The 26662-nt window shown below is 34.7% G+C and overlaps 1 protein-coding gene across 12 annotated transcripts in view; it reads right to left on the reverse strand.

The window, feature by feature from the left end:
- The window catches only part of Sntg1 (syntrophin gamma 1), an 835631-nt gene that overhangs the window by 533517 nt on the left and 275452 nt on the right, over nt 1-26662 (reverse strand). For 3 of the 12 annotated variants that reach the window (XM_087185790.1, XM_087185800.1, XM_087185775.1), the window contains exon 3: nt 10533-10673. The exons of the other annotated variants lie outside the window; for them this stretch is intronic. The gene's annotated coding sequence lies outside the window, so the exon portion shown is untranslated. The remainder of the gene's footprint in view (nt 1-10532; nt 10674-26662) is intronic. 12 annotated transcript variants of the gene reach the window in all.

The raw sequence follows: 26662 nt of genomic DNA on the forward strand, positions 1-26662 counted from the left end.
AATTCTTACACGACTAATATATGACTTTAATAAGAAGAATATATTTTACTGTACTATACAGATAAGTCAATTGAGTGACACTAATAGCACATCAGACATGAGGGAGGAGTTGGAAATGCTCTGTCATAGGAATATGCCCTTTATGTGAAGTGGGACAGTGCTATTTAAAATGATTGCAAATGCATATTAGAAATTCTAGGGTAACCATTTAGTTTTAAGAAAAACATACAGGTGATATGCTAGGAAATGAGAGAAGCACTTAAAATGTTTGCAAAAATTAGAAAGAGTAGTAAAAGAAGAAAGAAAAAGAAAAGGAGAAACAAATAGTAAGTTATCCAAACATGGTAGCTATGAATCCAGCTATTTCAACAGCCATTTTGTATTTGAATGGTCTAAAAATGCCAATTTAAAAACAAGGAGCTAGAGGACCAGAGAGAGAGAGAGAGAGAGAGAGAGAGAGAGAGAGAGAGAGAGAGAGAGAGAGACCCAATTATAAATTATAAAAACTCAACTTTAAGCAATTGGCAGGTTAAAAATAAAGGAAATGGTTATCAAATACCATGCTACCATTAATTAAAGAAAAGCTAACATAGTTGAAGTAATTTCAAACAAAGCAGACTTTAAAATAAAAAAAAAACTTTTCAGAAATAAGGAAATTCCCAAATGATAAAGAGGTCAATTCTCCAAGTAAACATATAAATTCTTTCCTTAAATTGCTGAGATAAACACTAATAAAACTGTAAAAACAAAAAGACAAGGGCATTATTATAGAATCAATACTCTTTCAACAACTGAAAATCAGTAAGTTTGATAGTCAGAATAAACATTGGTACCTTGGTTCACAGATGCTTTTTGTGTGTGTGTGTGTGAAAAATTTGGTTAGCCAACAGAAGCGTTTGGCAATATTTTCTTTTCGTTTTTTAACTCTACATCTGGTAATTAGTGGGACTGCGGCCATCTTTCCTGAAAGAACACAAACATGGCCATCTTTTCCAGAATAGTGGAATGAATTAAGTTTGTGAACCAAAGTACCACCGAGGTTGATATGAACAATACTATCATTCAACTTAACTGAATTGACCAATTGACCTTTGCAGAATAGCTTATTTAATAACCCAAGAGGATATAATTTTTCAAGTTCAACTGGAACAGTAACGAAGCTAAGCCACATATGGGGCCATAAAACATACTTTAACAAATTTGAAAAAACAGAAACCATTTAAAGTATGCTTTCAAATCACAGTGGAATTATACCATAAGCCCATAATAGAAAGATTGAGAAATTCCCAATTATTTCCATAGAAACAGATATTTTCATCCTCTATCCAGACACATAATAAACAATAAATAATACACAAATCAAAGGAAATATTTTAGTAACAATTTAAAATATTTTGACATAAATGAAAATTAAATACAAATTATCTAAATTTGTAGGATGTAGCAAAAATGGTTTTCAAAAGGAAAATCATATCATTAAAATTATGCTCCTTAGAAAAGAATGATATAAAATACCTAAGGTTACATCTGATGAAACCATAGAAAGACAAGGACCTTAATCCAAAGGAAGCAAAAGACAGGAAATAATAAAAATTAAAACAGTAATCAATAAAATAGAAAATGGAAAATTGAGAAAGGAAATTTACAAACTCAAGAGCAGGTTCCTTAAAACATAAACAAATTATGACCTTCTATTCAGGAACCCCAAGAAAACACAAAGAAAGAAGAAGTGACTAGTGTCTGCAATAAAGGAGGGTGCATCATCTCTTGTCCCATGACATAAAAGACTATGATATGGGAATACTGTGAACAAGCAGATACTCACAAAGTGATAATTCAGGTGAAATTGCTTAGCTCCCTGAAAGATACAATATAATTCCAACACCCATAAAGACAAATATCTATCTTTAAGATTGACAGATATAGAAATAATCATAACCAAAACAAACACTGAATCAATTAATAACTTTCCAAAAGAAATTAGTCCCAAATGGTTTCATTAGTGAATTCTACTAAGTGGTTAAAAAAAATTCTCTACAATCTCTTCCAGAAAATAAAAGCAGAAGGCTTATTTCTTTTTAAAAATTAATTTTACTGGTACATTTTAGATATACATTCATCATAGGGAATTTGTACCTATATATGATATATCTTAATTCTTTTTTCCCATTCCTCTCCCCTCCCTTCAATCCTTCTTCCCTTCATTTTTTTACAAAAGCTTTGTTTCCATTTTTTTCCCTTGTCTTCTCTCTCTTTTTGACTCATTCTGTACAAATATAGATACAATAAAGAAAACAAAAAAATCAGTATTTCTTGTGAATATAGATGTATAAACCCAGTAATGTATAAGAAAGAGTTATACAACACAAAAAATGGAATGTATTTATTTATGGAAGAAAAGGATATTTTAAGATTAAAAATGAATTAATGCTTTATCAATCTAGAAAAGGAAACTCATATAATCATAACAATTGGATACATCAAGAGCACATGACAAAATCCAACTCCCCATTCATTACAGAAACTTTCTAGCAATAGAAGGAAATTTTTCACTTTGAAAAATACCAAAGGAAATGTAGACACTTTAGTGAGAATTCCTCTCCAAGATCAAGCACAAACAATAATGTTTTCTTCCCTACCTAGTATATAACATTCTAATAGGAATATTAGGTAATTCAATAAAACAAGAAAATCAAAGATATGTAGATTGAAACAACATAAATAAGATTTTTCACAGATGACATAATTATATTTCAAATTCTATTAAATTAACCAATAACAATAACTCCTATAATCAAACAAAATATGGCAAAATTACAGGATACAAGATTAGCTAATGTATAAATTTCAATTATTGTTTTATATACCAGCAATGCTCAAATAAAAAAGGTCATTCCAAACAACACAAAAAATAAAACACACAGTTGGAATTCTAACAAAAATATATACCAAATTATACATGGGAAACTATTACTTCCTCTAAAAAATTAAAATAATTTAAAAAGTGGGAAAGATACTCTGTGTTCATGGTTTGGAAGGGTCCATATTGGTAAGAAGCCAATTCTTCCAAATCCACTTGTAGGGATGAACAAAATCCTATTCAAAATCTCAACATGCTACTTTGTAAATAGTGACAAAATGAATTTGTAGGTTATATGGAAACCCAAAGGATCTAGACAAGCTAACACAACATCAAGGAAGAAGAAAGTTAGAATATTAACACTAAGCAAGGTCAACTTGATTAAAAAAAACTATCATAATCAAGAAAGCATGGTATTGGTATTGATCAATAGAACAGAAAAAAGAGAACTGAAAGACAGTTACCCAAATACAGTGACCTGCCTTCCAACAAAGTTGAAATATGTCCATGGAAAAAGGATAGGTCTTTTGACAAATATTTCTGATACTCTATGACATACATATGACAAAAACACAAACAAACAAAAAAAGCAAAAGCTCACAAACCCTTATCTGAGAAAGAAACAGTACATGTTTGACAAAAATTAATTCACATTGGAACATATAGCTAAGTGTAAAATGCACAGCTATAAAACTGCTGCAAACAGATATAGGAGAAAAATGTTATGTGGCTGGAATTTTTTTAGATGCAACACCAAAAGCATAAACATGACATTTGAAAAATTGATAAATTGAAATTTTTTAATAAAATTAAAACGTATGCACTACAAAATATAATATTAAGTAAAGGTAAATTAAAGTCCCAGTGATAAAAGTCTTGCTTTCAAACTATAGAAAGGCTCCTTAAAATGTAACAATATATAAACAAACAATCTAAATAAAGAAATATGCAAAGAATCTGAATAGACACCTCACAGAACCCAAAAGAAAGCAATACAGATGGCTAATAAACATATTAAAAGGTATTCAATACAATCTAGCAGTGAAGAATTGCAAATTAGAACAATAATAAGATATCATTACCCACCTAATATAATGGATCATTTTCAAAAATTTGAAAATGCTAGCTATTGGCAAAAATGCAGAACAACAAGAAATTTTTTTGATTCTGGTATAAAAGGTACAGTCACTTTGGAATATAGTTTGGCAGTTTCTTTGAAATCTAGGTGTAGTCTTTATTTAATTCCCCTGCATTTGCCCATTTAGTTCAAAAACTTCGTTCCAAAGCATCAAATGTTGATAACAACAATTCATTGATGTTAAAAACAGTGGAAGGAATCAAGATACTCTTCAATGAGTAAAAGGATAAAAAAAAAATGGATCATAGATACAATAAAACAGCATTCAGCAATAAAAGGAAACAAACTATCAAGCCACAAGAAGTTTTTGAGGAAATATGATATAAAGCTACACCAAAACAGCAGTTTCCAACTGCTAGAGTATTTACCAATAATAAAAAGGAAGATACCAAAATGATCAGTGTGGAAATAAATTAAGAGTTGGAGTCTTCTTATCTCAATTTAGATTCAAATGGATACATATATAGGAGCATTACACTTGTCTGTTTAGAAGCAGTTAGTATACACACAAACATTTCTTTGCTCCATCAGCTGAAAGTATTATAGGCAGCTAAATTAGATAAAAATTAATATACAATCTGAGAGGGTTTGGGTTCTCAAGGAAGTCAGTGAAAGATGGAGACACCAGAATTGTGGCTAGAGGCCCATCTGAAGAAGACAAGGCATTGAGATTAAAGTCACAATGGCCAGCTTTGCATAATTCCCTATGGGATGAATGGAAATTTGATTTTATACTGTAATTAGTACCACTCAGTTCAATAAATCTAGACACACATCAAACACCTGCATGGATGATCAGAACACCTGGGCATCCCTTCCCCAAAACTTTTCTATTTTAAAAGTCATAGACACCCCTAGGGCAGAGAATCTGAGCCAGTTCCAGCACCCAGAAGGAAGCTCCCCCACCACCATTCCACACTCCTAGGGCAGAGAAGGTGTGCCGCGCGGGCACCAGAAGCACCCCCCACCCCTGGAAATGAGAAGACATGTAAACAAGCATCAAAACCAGACTTCTGGATCACAGAGAGCAACCCCAAAGGGAAACGAGATGGAACAATCTTATACTCAATCACTTGGACTCTCTGAACTGGCAAAAAAAGAGGATCTGGAAAAAATGAAATCAGAAATAATTACTCAGATAACAGCAGAGATTGTGCTCATAGTGCAAGACATGATTAATAAATCTAGAGAGGACACAGATAAAAAATACAGGATCTGAGGAACATGATGGAATCCCAACATAGGAAACAAATGGAATCCATAAAACAGATCCAAAGAGATTTCCAGGAGATTAAAAACTCCATTGAAAGTCTGCACAGCAGAATGAACCAATATGAGGATAGAATTTCAGATATAGAACGTAAGATTGCAATTAGTGACCAGGAAAAGAAAATTGCTTTAAAATTGTAAGGGAAAATGAGAAATCAATCCATCAGCTGCTAGATGATGTAAAGAAGAATAACATAAGACTGATTGGAGTCAATGAAGAAAGAGGAGAGAATGCAGATGACATAAAAAAAACTGTTCACAGAAGTGATGACAGAAAACTTCCCAAGGAGGGAAAAAGAACTTGACATACAGATAAGTGAGGCATATAGGACTCCAGCTAGCCTTGATCAAAAAAATCTACACATGGGCATATAATAGTTAGGATTCCAGAAATCCAACAGAAGAATAAAATTCTATAAGCAGTGAGAGAAAAGAAACAAATTACATACAAAGGAAAGCCCATCAGAATCACAGCAGACTTCTCAATGCAAACCCTCAAGGCAAGAAGAGCTTGGAGTGATGTAATTCAAGCCCTAAAGGAAAACAGCCTCCAACCCAGATTGATGTACCCTGCAAAACTATCTTTCAAAATGGATGAAGAAATAAGATACTTTCATGATAAAGAGCACCTCAGGAACTTCATGAATATTAAACCAGCACTCCAAAAATTTTTAGACAATATTCTAGGAAAATACAATGAGGATCACAGCCCCAGGAAGCCCATCAGAATGAATCCATTGGGCGTAACAAATTAAACCCAAAGGGGGAGAATCCAACAAAAAGAAAAAGTCATGACACGGTTTTGAAAACTTTTAACTTCATCTCCCTAATGAGTGTATAATTCAATCTTGTTATTGTACTGATTAATATTTTCCTGATTCTAGAGTTGCATACCTTTCTTTGTGCTGTACTGGCTATTTATCATCTTCTTATGTCTACTTTTTAATTGGGTTGTCTATTAATGAGCTCTAAGTATTCTTTATATATTCTGGTCATAGGTTATATGAATTGTAAATATGGTCTGTTTAAGGACTACTTTTCATTTTAATGATGTCATTTAAAGTTCTAAATTTTGATGGAATCTCATTTATCAGTTTTTTTCTTTTATACATCATGTCTTTTGTATCCTAGGTAGTTCTTGCCTACCCTAAATTCAAAAACATTTTCCCTTATCATTTCTTCTTAAAGTTTTATATTTTTAGGCTTTCATATTTAGGTTCGTAGATCCCTTCAAGTTATTTTTATGTATGGAAATAAAGGGTTGAGGTTAATTTTTTATATACAGATGCCAATGCCAGGTGTTCTAAAGACATTTGCTGAAAACACTATCTTTTCCTCGGCTCTTGAATTAAGTTTACATTCTATAAAATGCTAATGTTAAATAATCTTTCAAAACTCAGTGGGCCATATATGTGTGGTTCTATTTCTAGATTCTCTGTTTTATTCCAATGATCTATATATCCTTCCTTACACCCACACTGCCTTGATTACCGTAGCTTCAGAAGAAGTCTTCAAATTAGGTACTAAACATCTTCCAACATTGTTTTTTTTTAACTTTTCTATGTCCTTTGTACTCCTACATAACTTTTAAATTTCAATATCCAATTCTTCATTTATAGCAAGTATAAACAGACCTGAATTTTTATATATACCTTGTGTTTTCTAATCCTGCTAAATTCAAATACAAATTCTAGGGGCTCCTAGAGATTTCTTAGTATTTTCTCTGTAGATGATCATTTCATCTACATATAAAGATTTTTCTTCTACCTTGCCAATCCTATCCCAATTGTGTCATTTTATTGCCAGACTATTTTGGTGGGGCCTAGGTTTCAAAATTATGGACAGATAAAGAGTCAGCATATCTGCCCTTGTTCCCCACCTTAAGGAGAAAGCATTGTATCTTCTCCATTCATATAAGGCGTTCTCACTGGAAGTATGGAGTACATGGCTTTAATCTGTTGAGAAGTTTCTGTTCTACTTCTAGTCTCCTGATAGCTTTTACCATGAACAGCTGTAGAATTTAGTCCAATACTTTCTCCAACTACTGACAGGATCCTATGGCTTTTACCTTTCCTCTGTTAAAATGATGACTTTGAGGGTGGATCATCCAATGCTGAACCAACCCTGCCATCCCTATAACAAAACCACTTTCTACATACTACCAGATCTGACTTCTAATAGTTTGTTTTGTTAAACAAATTTCTATCTATGTTCATACTTTTTTCTTCTATTATCTTTATCCAGTTTTAGGATTAGCACAATGTTGAGTTCCTAAAATGAGGGGAGAAGTGTTCCTTCTTTTTTCTGCTTTAATTGTTTGATATAATTTATCAGTTAAAATGTTTATGAGCCTGCTGTTGTCATATAGGTAGGTTTTCAAGCTAGGAATATACTTTCTTTAATAGGTGCTATTCAAGTTTTATATTTCCTCCAGAGTTAGTTTCATTCATTTGTCTTCCACAGTAGTTCTTAGAAGTTGTCAAATTTATTTCAGAAAAGATTTTTGTAATATGCTTTCTATATCCTTTTAAATTCTGTAAAATCTGTAGTATTTTCTCCTAGGTCTTGATATTTTACTTTTAAAAATGTATAATTGATATTGTGTAATAGGAAGTAAAGGTCTAAAGGAGCAGGGGAAGTGGGAGAGGTAGGGGAAAGGAAAGAAGGGAAAAAATATGAGAAAAGGAATAAAATGGAAACAAAATATTTGAAAATAGGGAAGGTTGGAGGGACTGAAGGGTGGGAAGGGGAAGGGGAAAATGTAAGAACCAAGATACTCATGCAATGGTACAAGCTCCCAATGATGTATGTAAATACATTTTATACCTAAAATGTACCAATAAACTTAACAGGGAAAAAATGCAATTTCTAAATTGACTAAAAGATGAATCTAAGAAATCTTTTTCAAAATAACCATGCAAATCAGTTTTATAGTTTATTATCTGTATTCAACAATCTACCACAATTTTATTTGCCAGACAGAGCCCAAAAATTTTATATTTTTCTGATGAAAAGATGTTAATTTTCAAGAAAACTTCCTGTTAGTTACTACCAAGGAGTATATCTATTTTGTTGAATTCATGTTGCTTAGCTAAATATGACTGCTATTTTTCTATTTTCCGGATTTCAAATAGCTTACTGTAAACTTTAGATACAATAATAAACTTGCTATCTTGACATAAAAAAGTCATAGATAAGCCAAGGCTAACGATGTCATCCACATATTCTTGCTACCTGCCCTGTGTCCCTATTGATTCAATATTAGCTAAGTAGCTACACTTGTGATCTTATTGGTTCATTACAGTTTGACCCATGTTGTACCCACATTTGTGACTTTGCTGTATAAATTACCTGACAAAGGACCTACTTCCAGGACTTCTTCTGTTTCTCTGGAACTATTACTATTCCCCAATAAACCTTTCCTACTCTTAACCTCCTTTCTTCTTTGAAATTCATTCTTTAATATCAAGGCAGGTTGGGAGTTACGTTTCTCCTGTATCAAGAGGACCTGATAGAAAGGAGAAAGTAAAAAGGACACCTAGCAGTAGACCTTGGTTTCTGAAATCATCATTCAAAAAATGGAACCTGACTCCTGAAAGAAATGGTTGATTCTAAAACTCAGGAAAATGCAAGATGACAGTGGAGAATAAGAAATTGTTCCAAAATACATTCACAATTCAAAACTCAGCATGATTGGATTACGTCCAACATGTAGAGGAACCATCTGAAAAGAGCTGTCAGTGGCTGAAGTGGAACCATTTGAGCAACTATATAAAGTAACCCTGACAGCGTAGGGAGAAATGTAACTCCAAACCTGCTAGATGTCAGATATGCTGAGTTCATGTCCCCTGAAATCAAAGAATGAATTCCAAACGACAAAGGAAGTTAAGAGTAGGAAATGTTTATCAGGGAATAAGAATAATTCCTGAGAAACAGGAGGGGTCCCAGAATTGGGTTGTCACAGACCCTGCTTCTCTAAGAAGGTTTTATGGAGCAAAATTGTGAGGTGAGTACAAAACCACAAGGTGGGTACCACTTGTGTAAAAACTGCGATCAACCGATAAGATTACAAGTATAGCTGCTTAGGCAATATTGATCCAATAGGAAGGCAGGTCCTGTAGCAAGAGTACATAAAAAACCAAGGCATTTTGGGGAAGGGACGGGTCCAGAGGTCTGGTCACCCACCTGGGTGACGGATATCTGTCCGGATTTTTATTGGACCAGGTGATCCCAATTATAGTACTGTTCCCAGTTACTGTTTATGCCCGAGGAAGGCACACAGGCCTGGCCATTGCATCTCTGTCTTGAGGTCTGGCATTCTTCAGATGTGTCTCCAGCCACCATTCTGATCTCTACTTTTTTCTGCTGATTTCCTTGACAGCCCAGTCCTTTTCTGACTGTATATTAAGTTCTATCTAACTTAGCAGCCTATAATATTGGAATAATACCTAAAATATAAAATAACCATCTGTGAGTTTATACTGACATAAAATATCATTGAATAAAGTAATAAAAGGTTTTATTAGTGAAATGGCAAATCCCAAATAATATTAAATATTTTATTCTAAATAAAACAGCAAAACTACTCACTTCCTGGATGTGAGTGGTGCACAGCAACTTCCTTCAAAGAGAACTGTGTGAAAAGAAGCACGGAGTACCTCTACGGTGAGGAACCTGCTTTTGCTAAGTGACCGAAGTCAACGTCAGCAGGCAGCAATCACATTGAAGGTACTGCCATCAATCACATTGAGGGTAATGCCCTTCACAGATATGTTGAAAAGGACACATTCGTCATCTTCTATCCAAGAATTCAGTTTAACCATGAGAAAAATATCAGAAACATCCCAGTTGAAGGGCATCCTATAAAATATCTGTGCTCCTCAATATGCTCAATATCATCAAAAACAAGGGAATTCTGAAAAGCTGTCTCAGCCCAGAGGACCCTAAGAAGACCTGACACCAAAGCCATGCGGTGGCCTTGAGGAGATCATGGAACAGAAATAGAATGTTAGCTGTGAGCTATGAAAATATGAATAAATTATGAATATCAGTTAATAATACTGTATATATAGGTTATTAATTTTAACTATTGAACCATATTAATGTAAGACATTAATAATATAGGAAAGGTTGAGGTTACATGAGAACTCTGTGTACTATAGTCTCAAAATTTCTGCAAATTTAAAACTGCATACTAAAGTATCTTACAATCACAATAAAAGCGATAAGGGAGACATGATGTATATTCTCTTCACATGGACTTACTTTTCCGTTTGTGTTGAGCAGTGGTCCCTTTCTTATGTTATGATTGTAAATGTATTCCAATGGTTAACAGCCATTCCTTAGATCTCTGTCTTATTAATTTTTGGAGAGGTAGTGTCCCATTCCACTTAATTCCTCACAATCCTAATATTAGAAAATATACAAGAAAAGAAGTAAAAGAAATACAGTAACCTGAGAAACAGGCACTGTTCCTCTAATCTATAAACATAAGTTTAGACCAATTATCCTGTCAATGTAATTTGCTACTACAATCCATGTATTTTCAGTTTTCTTGAGAAAAAAATAATTTCTTCATTTTTCAGTACGAAAATATCTAGAGGAGTTGCTAATGAGCTGATTTTTCTCAAAAGGTAACTGAGTAAAGGGCTGAATAAGGGAGGTTTAGAGGGTGTATTGTTCAATAGATGCTTGGATGTCCAAAGCTAGATTTCAGAAGATAACAGCATTGCAGCTTCCTCTCTGCCTCCACAGAAGGAGGGTTTGTTTCTCCTGGCTATACTTTCCAAGTTTTAACGCAATGATGCAGGGTGAGTCTAACGCATTAACGCCATAATCAGAAGAGTCAAAGTGTGTTTCTATGGTCATATTTTCTCTACACTGCAAGTCTTTGTGACCTTAGATTGTCTGGTGTCATAACCTCCAGGAATATCAAAAGTTTTAGCAAATGATTGACAGTATAGTGGTTCTGACCTAAACTACCTTAGTAAAAATTCTATTTCTAGCATTCATTCAATCTTGTTTGATGCTAGGCAAATTATTTTCATTTTGGCAATTTGGTTTTCTTACTCTAAGTGGAGTTACTGATGATACTTAATTTAAAAAGTTAGCAAAGGATTTGGCAAGTCAGTGTGGTAATACGCATAGTACAGTGCCTCGCATGCAGGAGGGGTAACAAAAAGTGTACTGCTATTCCTTTTCTGTATACTTTTCTGACACAGTCATGTGAGCAAATGAAGGGAGAAATATACATATCTAGCATTTAGACTGCCGCCAAGATTTCAGTGCGAGAGGGTGAAGCCAAAGGAAGTGGTTTCAATAATTGCCTCTGATTCAATTTATTACTCGATATATGAATGCACATAGCATTGTGTATTATACATTCCTAATATACATAAATATATAGTCAAGGAGACAATGGGAAGACCCATGGTGATTTGGGGTACAGAGCTAGCGATATGATTAATTCAAGTTTTGAAACTGGGTGCTGTACAGAAAAATTGATCCAGTTATTAACAACAGCACTTTTTACTAACATAAGCTCTCTGCTAATATCAAGTCTTGAATCTCTCTGCCGATATCGCATTTTCAGCAGAATAAACCAAGTAATTGCACACATTCTTATGCGTAAGAGAGATCGCCTCCTCATACTCCTTTCTTCTCTGTCTTTATGGTACCATTCATGGATCAAATACATTTACTTGCCAGCTTTGGCTCTAAAATACTTTTTCCTTCTTCCTTGTTCTCTTCTACAGAGAATAAAATTAAAAAGAAAGCAGAAGATATGTTGATCAAAATAATTTATAACAGATACTGGATAGATTCTTCAACCAACCAGACTTGGGGTACAGGAAAATGGAGATAGTTTAAATAAAAAGAAAAAGAGTGCTCAAAGATGGCTTTGGGGAATGTTCTAGATTAACTCTTAGTTGTTATGATGATTAATTCTTTAACTTTTAAATCATTATATATTGTATCATTAGGCTTTCCTAATAAGCCCATGTCTTTTAACATGGTTGCATAGATAACTAGAATTGTTAGTGATAAAAAGCAAATTATCATCTTTTGTCTAAATCTTCTGTCATGTGATTTTTCCTTGACACTAAGTCCAAAACCTTTGTGAGGATTGGGCAGTTAAGGTAGGATGCCTAAGACTTTAGAAAATAGTGATTTCCTGGGACAAGTGCACCAACTCCAGCAGTGTGAAATTGTAAGCATGTTACTTGAAAGAAGAACTTTTGCATTGAGCTCAAGGAGCTCCCAAAATTAATTCCAGTTATGTCACCTTGTACACTCAGACAGATAAAGATCTGCATGTAAATTATTGATGATAAAATCTCATCTCACAATGTAAGTGGATTACACTCTCCTTTAAAATTAATGTTTAATAAACTTTTTTTGGTAATCCCAAGTTTCATGAAAAATCTACATATAGTCTCTCAATGTATGACTTTAGCAAAATTATGTTTATTTTCAGATTTATATCTTTTCATTACACCTTCACTATTATGAGTTTCTGAAATTTAATAATGTGCTAATTTACAATCTGCTGGAAGCCAGTAGATAACAGCTGTATTTTCAGGGAAACTATGAAAGGCAAATGTGTACAATAAGTGTATTTTTGTTGTGTTTTTTGTTTTTTTTTTGAGACAGGGTCACACTGTGTAGTTCATGCTGGCCTTGAACTAACTATGTAGCCCAGGATCACCTCAAACATACAGCAATCCTCCTGCCTCAGTCTCAAAAGCTGAGATTACAAGCGTGGAACATGGTGTCCAGCTAAAATGTATTTTTGTCAAGGAATTCTCAATTTGACGTCATTCACTTTTCTTCTGAGAAATGTAAATGATTTTACTAACTTACTACTATGTCTCAAAATATGAGAAAAATGTGGAATGTGATATTATTACTCATTCAAATTGAAATTCAGTGTATTTTTTCACCCTTTAGAAAAATGTGAACATTTATTCTTGATAAGACATAGGATTGGCAACATAAATCATAAACCAAGTCAAAAAATCTTGACATAATAATTTTGATCTTTTATTACAGTCTTTATTTATATTTGTCTAAGACATAGAAGTTGAAGAGGAAGCTGACAATGTGAGTAGAGGAAGAGAAGGGGTCCTAACCCTGGCCTCAGACCTGTGCTCTTGTTCTCCAGCATCTTTGTTAGATGGCGTGAACGACAGATGTGTGAAATGCATATAAGATGTATTGAAACAGTAAAGCAAAAAGGTGTAAAATTGCACCTCAAAACACACCCTGATATATTACAGGACTGTGGTCTCCCCAGTAATGATAAGATTGCATGGAGTGCATTTCTACAAGCATCACCTCATTAACCTTCAACTCCTACATGAATGGTTATATATAAGGTAATTCATACAGTGAATGCATAAAAGGTACTGATTAAATTGTAATAGTCAATATATTTTTGCTGCAACATCAATCTCTTATCTTCCAGATTCATGTCATAGAAACTTACAGTTTTATGAAGTAGCTTAGAAATGTAATGTAGCCCCTTCTAAACTTGGACAGCACTGAGATTGGAGTAATTGTTGATATAGTGGATTAGATTGATTTGTTTTTATCAAAGAAGTTTTATATTCTAATTGAAAGCAGGATATAAAGCACTCAAAAGACCTTAAGAAGGACTTAAAATAATGTAATCACTCTAATTGGTTATAGAGAAGAAATTAATTTTCCAAATGACAAATGAAGAATCTGAGCCATGGAGAAAGTCTTCGAAGAAAAACATGAGCTTTAATATTTTTAAATATTGAAAATAAAAGTCTGTTTTAAAAGAAATGGAAAAACACTTCATTTATTGCTTACTTTCCCTGTTTGTAGGTATTTGAGATATAGTATAGACATGGCTTATTTGGTAATTTGATAAATAAAAAAATTAATACACAATCAAGGTAACAAAGGATGAAGTTTATATTTTTCTGCCACAACTTAAGTACATGTCAATGCCTGTGAGCCATGGTGCTTTGATCCTTAATCAAAGTGCAGTCAGAATGTAACAATGAATTGGGGTTAACTTGCTCATCTTACAGGTGAAGTAAGGAAGGACGAAAGAAGCAAATCTATTTCTTAATTCATAAAGTAAGATAGTACTTGAGTCAAAGATCTCTACATTCTAGGCCAGTAGGATTTGATAGGACCAAACTGATTTGTTCTTTTTAAAAAAGAAAATGAAGCAAAAAAAATTAAACAAACCAAAAAACAAATAGGAAAACTCTTTGCACCTTTAGCAATTTTGTTTGTTTGTTTGTTTTTTGCAGCATACAGGAGCATCAGTCTCTGAATGAACACTGAGTTTGGCGTTCTCTGTTCAAGACCAGGCCTAGTAGGCTCTCAATTGTTCAGGCTACATATAGCCTTCTTTCTCTATGAACCTGGTAAACATGGAAGGATGAATATGATCCATCAGAATTTGGAAATCCTCTCTTTTATTGTCCTGTCATAATGCTAATGTACTTCAGAAACAAACATTGTATGCCAATTGGTATCACTGATCTCATATTGAGAATTGGTTCCCCTTCACAATTCTGTACCAAAGGATCTGCTTCTAACATAGTTTACAGCTAATTATCCAAAGACACAAGGTAGATGATTCTCTGATTTTCCACTGTGCTCTTGTGAATGATTAAAATAATATTGATTCACCTGGCATGTTGGAACAGCCTTGGACAATAACCAAATGCTTCAAAATTAGCAATAATTTGCCAATCATTGTTCTCCTTTTGTCCTACAATGTTGCTTTTAATGAATCAAAGTGAGAATAAAAAATACGTTTAACAGAAAATCTTCATTCTCTTATCACCAAATAGCTACATATTGCTATATCATATGATGTCAGGGAGATTTTTGTCTCTGAAAAACCACAGACTAATATATGTAAAATAAAACAAAAAATAAAACAGCTTAATGTTTTAGACCATAAAATTCTACACACCTATGAACTTTAAAGAAGTGAATGTTAAGCCAGGGATTTAGCTCAGTGGTTCCAGCATCTGCCTCACAAGAGCAAGGTCCTAAGTTTGATCCCTGGTACCAAAAAAAAAAAAAAAAAAAAAAAAGAAGAAATGAATGTTCATGATGTATGGTAAGACAGGTGAAAACAGAATAATGCTGAAACAATAAAATGTAAAAAGGAAACAGTTAAGTAAAAAATAACCAAGTGCTTATCCAAAAAATACTCAGCCAGCATCATTTATTGGCAGCGAAAGGCAAGCTGTTTGTAATGTAATTGCACCATTCTATCTAAGCCCAATTTACTCTTATTATCTTGTCATTCCAACTTTTTCTATCATGTACTCCAGCCACTTTGCTTCATCTCCTGAAAGAGTGAACAGGTGGCAACTTCCTCAGTTATACTGCCTGCCCAACATGACCAAGCAGGTCACTTTTGTGATATGTAAAGGACCTTGCTGTGTTTGTCAACAGGAAGTGAGGAAGTGAAGAATTGGCTGACAAGGCTTCTGCAAGAGTGTGCAGGAAGCTTTATTGAAACAATTTACCTTTAAAAGTCACTGGTAAATGTTTAAAGAGAAAGAAAGGTACTTTCTGTTATTATTCCTGCCTTACGTTTTCAAGTGAAAAGAACACTGGAGTGATTATGACATGACAATTAGTTATAGCTAATTCTTTTCTTTTGTTCCAGAAGGAAACAATTTAAATCAACGGCAACTATGCATTTCAAATTGATTGCAGAGTCATGCCCTTCCTGATACTACCAATATCATCAACACCAGACTTAAATCAGGCACATTGAATAAAATAAAATGAGAACAAAAATAAGGAATATGTGTCTTACCACCTTTTATTCTAATTGACCTTCTCAATCAAAGGAAGTAATGATTATGAAGTATAGTCAATTGCTAAATTTTGCACTAGGCATAAGATCTTATTCAAAGAAATATAACATTGTCTCAAGGAGAAGCTGAAGCAGAAAGATGACCTTCCTCTGTGAATACTCAGTTACAAAACACTAAACTGTGAATTTCTTAAAGACAGTAACTTATACCCATTCATTTTCAATGCTAGTGTGTAACAGAAGATATAGTAGGTGCTCAATAATACTTCTTGAATAGATAAATGAATGGATGAATCCTATCAAAGAACTGTTAAAGGTAATTTAATTTTCAAATAGAAATTGGGGGCTACTCATAGCACAGGAAAATATTTTCCCATTGTTCAAAAAATAATCTGTACTGAAATGTGTTCTAGAGGAGAATTTAACTTAGATTAAAATTTAAAATGATGATTAAAGGAAACTTAATTCTTAGATCTGCTACTGAAAGCGATTTAAAATCTTATCTCTTTTTATTGGTATACATTGTTGGAAAGGCATTATTTTTGGGCATTAAATATTCAATACCCATAACAATAAAATTTATATCTCTCCTGGCAAATAACAAAATTCTTCCTGACATGTAAATATCACATGTAAATACCTAGATGCAAAGAGAATTGTCAGGAGAATTCTGACATGGATATCCAGTGGCCCTTGCTTCTTGGAATTTAAATGTTAATTTTCCTTTCACGTAGGGTAGTGATCTCAAGTTAAGAAACAAAGCAGAAAATAGTAAGCAATCAGCGCAGTCAACATATAACTTGCTTTTTAACATGCAGCATTCATTTTGGTCCCTGTTCTGTGGTTCTCACTGTGTGGCCTCTGTATCGGCAGCACCTAGGAGCTTATTAGAGCTAACAATTCTCGAACACCACTCTTCACCTACCAAATCAGAAACTCTAGGCTTGAGACCCCCATATCTGAGGTTCAACATGCCTTGCAGGTGATTCTGTTGTGTACTCAATGTTGAGAACCACTTGCTCTGTGATATCTAAGAATATCCAAAAAGTATAAAGAAGACATAGGATAATAATAAGGAAGTATTTCCTGTCTGTCAACTTTATGCTTAAATTCACAGTGTTTTTGTTGATTTAATCGTTTTTCCAGAGTTTCTAGGGTCTAGTGGTCTGGACGTTGTCACATTATCCCTTCCAGGCAAGGGACAAGCTGCAGGTTCTGGACTTTTGTCCTGTTCTTACTGGGCTTCTTTGAGTTTGGGTGTAAGCATCTATCTCATTGGGGTCTACCACTCTGTCTCATTTTTCACATGACCCAAAGAGTTATTAAAGCAAAGTGAGTCTGTGCAACAGGTCCAGCCTGCTGTACAAGTTACTCTGCTTCTTAGCATGTATTATCTAGCAGATCTGATGGTGTTTAGAATGTCAGTGGATGGTAAACTTTTAAGTATGTAAAGTGGCAGACAAAAATGCTCTTTGGAGAGACATCTACAGGTAAGTCTCATCAAAAGCCCTTAGGATTCTGTACCAAAGACCTGCCATCCTCAGTGAATATCCACTTTCCTTTCTGTGGGTGGTGGTGCTGGGGATCAAACTCAGGACCTGATGCATGCATGCAGGTCCCTTATCACTGAGTCACGCATCCCTCTACTACTTTTAAGAATCAAATTTTGTCCTGCTACAGAGACTTAGTTGAGATGAGCTATTTGACCATAGAGACACAAGTGACACTGTAACTTGAGTGTTCATTATGAGCCCTGTATTGTTTGGCCCCTAAAGCCTTACACTTGAACATAGATAGCAACACCTCATCATGAAAAGGAAGTAGACACAGTAGTTGGGCTTAATCAGTGCTTGAAGTCACATGTATGTTACATTAAGTAGTCCAAATACCCAAATAACCCACTCAGCTACACTGGTCTTTCTTTTAGCTGGTAACTAGGGCCTCATGGACAGTAATTGATAATACATCACTAATTGAGAATGTAAAAACTCAAGTTCACTGATGGAACTCAAGGTTATGCAAGTACCCCTAATGTCATAGTTTATAATTAAATGCTCCCCCAAAGCCTCAGTGTGCTCTTACACAGGGATTTTGGAAGATGATTGATTTATGGGGGCAATTTAACAAATTTGCTAGCAATGGGTGAGGTCTGGTCAGAAGAGCTGGGTCACTGTGTGTGTGGACTGGAAAGGCATTCCTCCATTCCCAGCTTCTCCCTGCTTTCTCTGCTTCCTGGCTGCCCAGATTTGAGCAGCTTTCCCCTGCAAATCTCCTCTGCCCTGCCATTCCACTTGGAGGCATCCAACCGGGACTGAAATGTGAGCCAAAATAAATCTCTCCTCCTTTAAATTGTAGGGACTGGGTATTGTGTCCCTGTGGTGAGAAAGTGACTAAGTCAGATTTGGGTAAAAGAGAAGTGGGTTCATTGATGTAGTGACTGACTACGTGGTTTAGAGGTCTTTGGAACTAGTTTAAGAGAAGTTTGGAAAGTTTTTGAGGTGCTGGCTGGAGAAGCACTAAAATGGTCTAAGCTGAGTTTCATGGGAGATTTTGGTCAGAAGAGCAGAATGTGGCTAGAAATGCAGACAGTAAAGGCAAGGCTCAGGAAATTTCAACTGGGGAAAAGGAACCCACTGGCAGTTCAGTTAAAGACCATCTTATCTTTCTCCTTGCTGAGACAAAGTGTATGACAGCCACAAGTTACAGGAGAAAAGGTTTATTTGGGCTCATAGTTTGTAGAGGTTTCAGTCCACAGTCACCTGGTGCCAAGGCAGCACAGTATGGTAGAGGGGCACTGCAGAGGAAATACAGTCCATGCCAAGGCAGGCAAGAGGCAGCTAGAAGCTAGCTTTCCTTTCTCTTTTATTCTATGCAGGCTGCAAGCCTATTGGTTGGTGCCACTCGCACTAAGGGTGGGTCTTCCCATTATGCACACCTAGAACGATGCTAAATCCTTAATCCATATTCCAGATCCAATCACCTCCGAAAAGCCTCACCATGATTGTATGAGGCTTTGGGGTGACATAGATGTAAATCTCAACAAAAACTATATGTGTTATGCTCTGGCAGAAAATTTGTCAACATTTTGTTCATGTCCCAAGACTGCAGCAGGTTGAGATTAAGGGAGGCAGACTAATCTCCCTTAGTTAGGCCACTAACCTAATGTTCCAAGGCAATCTAATGTCGCCAACATAAGCCAAATAAACTACTCCTCTTTACTTTGGATGTTGGGTATTGTGTTTCAATAATGAGAAACTAAGACACCTAAGAAAGATCAACTGTGCCCCCAATCTAGAATAGTTCTGAAGAGGAACATGGAGGAAAATCTTCGCAGGAGCACAATTTGGATGAACACATCTGGTTGAGCATTTTTCCTAGGACAGATGCCAGAAATGTAAGATTACATTTATTTTTGACCTAATGTGAATGATTTAGATATATGGTTGAGAATGAGACGTATGATTGGAATATTGGTGTCAGGGAGGTCTGGAAAAAAGGCATGTGTGGGAACCTCCCAAGATGGATATCATATAAAGATATTTGCATCCTGTGTGAAATATTACCAACAAGTGACTTTAGCAGAACAATAGTTTAATAATGAGGTCTAGATGACTTATGTTGATGTCAATCCGTTTGTTTTCTTTCCCTGGACATTACTGTCACATACCATAGGCTAGTGACAAAGTGGCTGAGGAGGCAGTGATGAAATTTATGTGTGGGTTGAGAAACATAGGTTCCCACCCATCCAGCCTTCTCTGCATCCAACCTTATCAATATGGCACCATTTCCTGGGCTGATCAGGGATTCTGGCTGATCACATTGGATCCTTCCATCCTAGAAGGTGTAGTGCTTTGTTCTTAGTGTAATAGACCTTGCTGTAGATATTGATTGGCTTCCCTTGATTACAGTTCTTTGATCAAAATGATTATCCATGATCTTATAAAACATCCTTTGAGACTATATAAGCATAGCATTGCATCTGACTATGAAACTCACTCATAGCAAATGAAGCACAATGATTGGTTTATACTCACAAATTCTTAAAATATTTGTATTTTTATTTTACATCTGTATGGTTTTGTATAATTTGACAATTATTTTCTTTGAAATTATATCAGATATAAAATGGGCCAAGAATAGCATCTACTTAAGAAAGCTCCTATAGAAATTAATTAAAAGTTTAATTATTACATTTTCCCAAATTATTTGTGACTGAGCTTTAAAGCTCAAAATGATCTTGGTATTAATAAATCCATTCATTAATATTATTTGATAAAATTACATTAAACACTTTATTCATGTTATCCAATTATCTTTCCAGAGGATTAGGATTTATGTGGGTCAGCAAGTTTAAGAACCCCCCCAGATAAACTGAAGGCATACAGTTCAATGATATAACAGTTGCCTAGTATGTGAGTCCTTAGAATCGATCCCCATCGCCTCAAATCAATCAATCAATCAATAAAAATTGTCATGACTAGTGAAGAGTAGCATAAAGTTTTGACCTAATCCATATAAAGTATATCTATACAGCCATGCATTTTAACTTGCACGTATTTTTGAGCCTACTATAGAATTCCATCACTTCATGAAATCATTTGTCATCCTCAAAGAGATCAAGGCAACAAAGTGTTACTTTGAATAACAAAATTCTCAAACTTTGTTTAAAAATAATGAGTTTAAAATATTAGAAAAATTAAGAAATTTCAAAGAAATAAACTATTATAATTTAAAAATTCAATAATATATAAATCCCACAGGAAGGATATTTAATCTGACCTGGGGACATTTAATTTTTTACAAAAAATATACACCATTCATCGTTGAGCATGGTGGCACATGCCTGTATTCCCGGCATACTGGGAGGCTGAAGCAAGAGGATCAAGTTAAAGTCCAACGTGAACAATTTAGCCACATAATGAGGACTTGTCTCAAAATGAAACATAAAAAGGGCTGTGTAGTTCATTGGAAATACCTTGGGTTCAAACTTCAGTACCACTAAAAAAATTACCATTCATTACATCTTTTAATTTGATGCTGCAATTACATTGTTTAAAATTAAGCAACGTAAATTGAACAAACAATAATAAAAACTACTAAATGAGTAGTATATGAAGGAGGATGCTTCAAGAGAGTAAATGTGTTGGGGCATATATTAGATTTCTACTAGTTTTCTTAATACGAGTGGTCATAGTGAAATGGTGGGCGAAAACCTGCTTGTAATAATTGTGAGAGTGAATAAAGTGTGACTATTTGGAAATGTGGAGTACTTACAAGTGCTATGAGAAGTTTGGTGTGGGAGAAAGTGAAAATTTCAGGCTGAATCCTGGGAGATAGACAGAGCTACAGAAGTGATTTTAGGGTTAAGACATAACTGTATTTGTGTTGTGATGGAATTAGGAACATAAAGCTGAGGTAGATGAATTGGTAATGCTTGGCGAACTAAGATACAATTTTAGAGAAAGTCTTCGAGTTGGTGAAAATACATGCAATCCAATATAAAAATCAAAAGTTTGGCTAAGATGGGATCGTACACATTGCACTTCTAGTAATAGAAGGACAGAATATAAATGCAGGCAGCTTAGTATAATTCTTGACTTATAGATAGGGTATTTCCTTTTTATTGTTTAAATTTTGCAGTAAAACAAAAGCAATATTATTAGGCATGACAGAGAAGGAGGAAATTTACTGAAATTTTGGAGAGAATAAAGGTTAAAATAGCCAAATCAGATAAATGATTATTGAAAGTAAGTTAAGACTTAATTGAAGTTTGTGGTCACAAGTTAAAAGGGAATTCATTAATATTGTAGTATGTTTTCCTGTAGTCACATTCTGCTACTTGGTTTAACAGTTACAGATTTGGTCTAACCCTATTTTTGTTTTTTTTTCTAGGTGATTTGCATGAAGGAAATAAAGGCAAAAATTGTGAAGGTACATGCAAAATACTGACCATATCATTATATAATAAAATGTAAATTACATGAGGCTGGCATATAGGCATAAAGGATTAGAGACACTGACCAGAGAAAGGAATAATGGATTACAAATCCACAACAAACTCTGGAGTGGCATAATGAAAGTAAGTGAATCATCAAGCTGGGACACAGAGTTATAAAGCTGAGATCCTGGACCTGACATGGCCATAGGCAGTAATGCAACCTTGGAAATAATCATAGAAATGGCTGTCTGTGGACAAAATGGACAAACAGCCATAAAGAAATTGGTAAAGGACTAAAAACCAGGATGCTGAGTGAATCTTCTAGGTGAAGGTTATGGCTTGTGTTTAGATGCCCCCAAAGCCTCATGCAGATGAGGTGGGGCTTTCTTCAGAGGTGGCTGAATCTGGAATGTGTGGTGCTGGGATTAAGGGCCTGTGATTACTAAACCACTACAGGTGAGTGATTGGTTTGTCACTACCCTAATCCCAGTAGTCTGGATGTGATAAAAGGGGCAGAAAGACATTGTTAAGGTCCCTTGTTCCTTTTGCTGCCATGTGGGCGCCATGAAATCTTTCTCCTCTCCAACACCTCCTGCAATGTGCCACTTTGCGTTTGACCCAGCTGATAATGGACTGAAACTTCGACAAACTGTAACCCAAATAAGTCTTTCCCCCTTTAACTTTGGGTGTAGAGTATTTTATCTCAGCAATGAGAGAAAAGTAACTAACACAGTGAATATTGAAGCATAAGAGCTCTGGAAGTGGTGTGGAAACGTGGTTGGATAAGTGACAGAACCTTTAGTAAATGAGTAAGAGTGACTATGTGCTTATCAGATGCTATCATCAAGCATGCAGATGGGCAAAATCTGGAGGAATAAAGAGCAAAGTGATAGTAATTTATGAGGAAAAAAAGAGAAGATCAGGTTAAGGAAGGAGGAGAATGGTACACACTAACTTCCTCCGGGTCTCATGGTTTCCGACTTGCAGGAGGAGCGATAGCTCCCTTCTTAGAAGGCTAGAGATGAAACACTGACCTCAAGCTATTTGTAGGTTTGAATTAGGGAGAGAAGATGAAGGGAACATTCATGTGACTTGAGATAACATTTTCTTGGCATGTGCCTTATAGAATATTAATTTTATAGCACTTGGTTCCTTGGTATCTCTCTTTAATAGAACATTTCTAGGGAGAAGAAAAAAATGGTGCGTGATAGGAAACACAGACATAAGACGAGAACTTGGTAGCTTGCGCTTGAAATTGATACCTGGATGTCCAGGTAGACTTGACCACTGGAGTAGTGGCTGAAGCTGGAAGAATTTACCAAATGAGATGCATGAAACCAGTAAACCCAAAGAAGCTCTTCTGAGTTCTCTGATACACACACGCATGCACACACACACACACACACACACACACACACACACATCATTTCTAGAAAAATGTTTCCTGCTTCAGTTAGGACTACATTTATTACTAATATATTGGGTTACTGTAGACATACAGATAAATGAACATTGATTTAATAATATTTGCCCAACTTTTATATATTTCTCTCTTCCATTAGTTATATGCTACTTAACTAAGGATTCATTGCTTATGTTTTTCAAACATTGCAATTTTAGAACAGTTTAATGTCATGTAGTGAAAAAAATTTGGATTATTAAGAGGCACTCCTTGATCTGCCATAATCTCAACATAAAAGCTTGGAGAAATTAAATTGGCAATAACAGAAACTGGCATATTAACAATTCAGAAAGATATTTTCAAACAATAAAAGAAAAAGATGGAAAATACCATGCAATTTATTGCTATTATATATTTATTATTCTCTGACTCTTTAATTTACAAGCATTTATATTAGGATTCTCATTTTGTAAATGACATTTCTGAAATAGAAACTTTATTTATTTTGATCTCACTTTAGAATATAATTTTATATTCTCATTGATGTCACCAATTGCCCCATTGAATTTTGATATTACATACTGTGACACAAGTGTAGAATAATTTGGAAAGTTAAAGTTAGTTTTTTAAAGAGCATAATAATTCCTATATTGTGTCAGTATGACACTAATTTCAAGGGAGTTCTGTTCTTTTGGTCAATTGGCCCCTTCTCAAATTATTGATTTTTCAACCAATATAACATAAAAACAACATGTAGGAAAAAAAGTACATTAAGTATTTTAAAGACTAACAGGTAATATCACATTTGAAAACCATACTACTTTTTATGTCACTATGCACTACTGAGACATCTAATGGATAGCATTTTATGTCATTTTCTCATCTAATAATTGTTGTATGCATATTAGCAACCACACTCGAGTTAAAAATGAACCATTTTAAACAATTATCCATTGTACTGAGTTAGTTACTTCCTTAAAAACTCAAAATGATAGCTGTAGAAGCAATGACTACTGTAAATGCCAATTTACTTCCGTTAAATTTTAAAAACAATCAGAAAGTATGACATGCAAATGGCATCATTTGAATTGTACTGTTCCTTCTTCCTCACCTATCCATGAATGTAGGAATGAGGAAAATATAACCTAATCACTGTTCTTTGGAGATTTAGTTTATTAAAAGGGAATTAGATCGAGGTAAATAAAAGAAACAAAGGTGAACTTTATATTAATGGTCACCAAGAAAATTAAATACAAAACTGAGTCTAAAAATCCAGGTACTGTATTTAAGGTGCACTAGGTATGTTTTGGTAACAGGGAGTAGGTAAGAGTAGCAGAGCTGAACCACCTTAAATTAATTAAAAATAAGATGCAGGATGGTTGCCTGTAACAGTGCCAGCCTGAAAAATATGTTCAGACAGACTGAGTGAAATGACAAGGTTAAACAAGTACAATTATTAGTGGTAGACTAAATTCAAGACTTTTTCTCCAAGAGGTCACAATGGTAGGAAAAAATGCTGCAGTTTGGATCTTCAGTATCTTTTAGGGTGGACCTTTAGGAGAAGAGGCTTGTGGGAGATTCTTAGGTCATTGGGCATGTGCCTTACAAGAGGTTGCGGGGTCCTAGCCCTTCCTTTTTTACTTTTTGCTTCTTGATCTCAATGAGGTGAGGGTTTTCCTCTGCCTTACCCTCCTGCTGTCTGTGCTACCTCACCACATGCTCAAGGCAAAGGTGCCAATGCATCACGGACTGGAAGCTCTAAGATAGTTAGGTCAAATAAATCTTGTCTCTTTATAAGTTAATTTTCTCAGGTTCTTTTTATAGTAACAGAAAGCTAAGACAGAAAATAGAGAAAAATAATTAAAAATGTTATCATTACAGAGGCACGGGAGAAGAATAGTTAGAATTGAGGTACCTGAATTATTGTTAAATGTGGCTGAAGTTTGGGTTCCTCCTTTGCCTTAGATTTCTTTTTATTGAGTTAAAATTCACATAGGATAAAATTTATCATTTTAAAGTGTATGTTTCTGGGACATTCAGTAAATTTACATTTGATATACTAACTCTAGTTCTTATTGTTTTTTGTGGTAAAAGCATCTAAAATTTTCTAGCACATTTTGAATATCTAGACTAATACATTCTATATAATTGCAGATTTGGAGCTTTTGATCTATGGTACATCTCTTCATTTCCTCCCCTTCTCTATTCTTGATCACCACCTTTCTACTCTCTTTTCATGTTTATTAGTATAAATGAAATCAGCCCAAATTTGTCTCTCTGTTTATGATTCTTTCATTTACCACAATATATTTAGGTTTATCTCTATTGTTGAAAATGTCAGTATCTCCTTCATTATTAAAAGTGAATAATATCCTATCAAACCCATTTTTAATCCATTCATTCATTAAAGGACACAAGCATGTGTTGTTAAACAAAATTTTGGAAAAGGTAAAGATCTGTGGCTTCTAGGATTTCAAAAATGAGGAGACATGAGTTGAATAGATGAAGCATGGGGATATATTTGGGTGGTAAATGATACTGTAATAGTGGTTGCATGATTTATGCATTTGTGAAAAGACATAGCATATTTTAGCACAAACGGTGAATAGTAATGTTTGCAAATTAATTCAAACATTAAATAGGTCAAAGCATTCCACCAAGTGCACAACCTGTGATCCTCATCATAATTCCAAGTACACATAATTCCAGATGCCATAACCCCAAATGTTGGCATCCCTAAAGATCAAAATCCCTGAAGTCTAAAATCCCCCCAAAATCGCAATTTTAAAGATTAAAATCATGAACCTTGCAATCATAAATTTTAAATCTCCCAAATTGCAATCTCCACTGACAATAAATGCCCCCCAAAAACTTATAAAGGGGACAGAAAGCCAAGTTCTATGGAAGGAAATTGTGTATTTTCAGTTGTTTAGAGGATAGTTGTATTATTTAGGCAGAACAAACACCTAGTAATTTGGTAAAGAAGTATTTTGGGTGTAGCTATGGGTGTATCCAGATGAGAGGAGTGCTTGGATTTGAGTTGACTGGGTGGGGAAGACCCACCAGGTAGAAATGAGTGTGAGGGGTAATGTGAGAAAATGAATTTCCCCCAGGAAAGCTACGCCCTAAAATAAGAGAAGCAGTGATTCACTGAGATGCAAGATTTCAAAATGCAGTTAGTAATCAGGAAAGTCAGCCAGTTCTTATGGACTACCTCCAGGCAACTGGCT

This window comes from Heterocephalus glaber, unplaced genomic scaffold (genome assembly GCF_053883595.1).
Source record: "Heterocephalus glaber isolate CG9 unplaced genomic scaffold, H.glaber_assembly_v1.0 deba00000281, whole genome shotgun sequence".
Taxonomy (NCBI): domain Eukaryota; kingdom Metazoa; phylum Chordata; class Mammalia; order Rodentia; family Bathyergidae; genus Heterocephalus; species Heterocephalus glaber.